Source organism: Pinus tabuliformis, chromosome 1_1 (assembly GCF_031772625.1).
Source record: "Pinus tabuliformis cultivar Carrire ecotype Pingquan chromosome 1_1, CPIR1, whole genome shotgun sequence".
NCBI classification, from domain to species: domain Eukaryota; kingdom Viridiplantae; phylum Streptophyta; class Pinopsida; order Pinales; family Pinaceae; genus Pinus; species Pinus tabuliformis.
In genome coordinates, this window is record NC_142297.1 from 485,800,635 (window position 1) to 485,803,159 (window position 2,525).

Consider the following 2,525-nt stretch of genomic DNA (forward strand, 5'->3'; position numbering starts at 1 on the left):
CTTCTTGATGAGTAACAAGTGTATAGTGTGTGACAAATATAGCTACTAGTTTATGGGTAACAAGTGTAGAGATATTTTAAAATTTGTTATTCAAAATATTATGAAAAATATTCAAGTGTATTGAGAATGTAGTTGCATCTTGATGAGTAACAAGTGTATAGTGTGTGATGAATATAGCTACTAGTTTATGGGTAACAAGTGTAGAGATATTTTAAAATTTATTATTCAAAATATTATGAAAAATATTCAGGTGTATTGATGAGTAACAAGTGTATAGTGTATGACGAATATAGCTACTAGTTTATGGGTAACAAGTGTAGAGATATTTTAAAATTTGTTATTCAAAATATTCAAGTATATTGGTGTAGTGTGATTATTTTATGTTTTGGTATTTTATTTGAATAAAGTAAAGATTTTTGTTTATTACATCTTGATGTTCTTTTTTTGTTTAAAATGGATTTTTAATTTTTGGTGGGTAGTTCAATTGGCAAGCATTGTAAAAATGAAGTGTTATGAGCAAAGTAAATTCGAGGTTCAAATGCCCCGAATTACCTGTGTCTGTGGAAGGAACATACGTAAGGAACTAGGGGTTATAATATTAGAGGTCAAAATCGACCATGTGTCATATGATTATGAAGCCGACCTAGTCATTGATTCCTATAGTCACAAAAAATGATTTTGAATTCATACATAAATTCAATTCGTAAAAAATTCATGGGGCACTTGGATCGTGCAAACTTCACAACTCAAACTTGTGATTCCAACAAATCCATAGGGTATTTTGGATAAATTTGACAAGAAAGTATACCCCTAATTGTGTAAACTTCACAACTCCAACTTATGATCCCAACAAATATCTACCAAATTTTGGACAAATTTAATAAGGAAATATACCCAAAAAAGACCAAAACCTAGAAGAATTAAAATAAAATAAATGGACATTGAACTTTGATTCCTTTGCATTAATTTCTATAAGGTGCTTATGCTTATGGAGGATTTTTGTGGTTTCTTAAGAAATTCCAAGTTAAAGGTAATCTTTTTAAGCTTGTCCATTACAATGTTCATAATAAACTACATTATCCATTAAACTTGAATATCGGAAATCAACATAATTTCTCTACGTGGTGTATGTTTTTTTAAAGTCTGATGTGTCTGAAGTACCTAGTTTAGGAATAAACCAAGTTATCAACTTAATGAGAAATTGATCAAGCTCTTGTTTTTTAAAGGTCACATTTAGTGTTTATTTTTATATTCATTTGGAAAAGTGGTGATGCAACATCACTCTCTTTTCATTAGGGTTAGAATTCTAATATTTTTACCAAGATATGAATATGAACAACTCTAGTGTGAATAAATGTGTTAAAATTCTAACATTTTACGAAGATATGAGCATGAACATATCTAGTGTGAATAAATGTGTTAAAGTCAAACACTAGAATGCACCATTGAATTTAGGCCGATAATGATTATCCATTATTATATGTAATGTAATACACCAATCATGAAAATAGTAATTGTTCTTTCATGTGTCTAAATCAAATCCATGGAGTTTAAATTCAATTCAATCCTTGTAACAGAAGAAAGTGATTGATTTGATGCTATGGATCATCCTTCGTCTTATATTTTTCAACATAAAGAATTCAATTTGAACATTCAAAGTGATGGATATATGATGGTAAAATATTTTTTGAATCTCAATATGAGAATTTTTAGAGGAGCTCCTCTTCACTCTCACACTTTTGATGATATTAGGGAGGCAATAAATAGGGATAAAAAGCAATGTTTTGGATTACTACTAGTACTAAAAATATTCTAGAATATTCTTTGGAGGTTAAATCCCCAACATCCATTTAATAATGATTGATAATGAAATTAAAATTTTGGAACTTTTATTACAAAATAAACACACTTATCGTTGATATAATGAACTTAAAATGTTACATAGAAAATTTAAATTTAAACGAAAATAACATTTTTACTATCACTTAAACTAAACTCAATAAACCATTAAACAAACCTTATAAATATATTTAAATTTCAAATTATTTATTTAATAGTTAATTACGCTAATCTAAAATATATATAAATTGATCATTAACTTTCGTTTTAAAATATTAATAAAAATGGTTTAAAAATATTGATAAAAATGGTGACTTCTTTATCAAACATTAGTCTTTTATCGCTATTTCTCGGCTAAGTTGTAGACACATCTTTGAGCTAAGGGGTTAACATTGATCATGATTAGGGAAAAGTTTTTCGCGGTTACTGAGTGGTATAAAATGAGAAAAGTATATTAAGGTAGTGCTCAAAAACATATATAATAATAATTTAATAGAATTTTATATTATTATTTAATTAATTGAATAATAATATAAAATTCTATTAAATTGTTATCATATGTGTTTGAGCACTACCTAATATACTTTTCTAGTTTTATACCACTCAGTATATATATTTACAAAATATTAATTATATGGTTTTGATTGGTAATTTTTTTTGGTTAGTTATATGGTTGGGATTTTAAT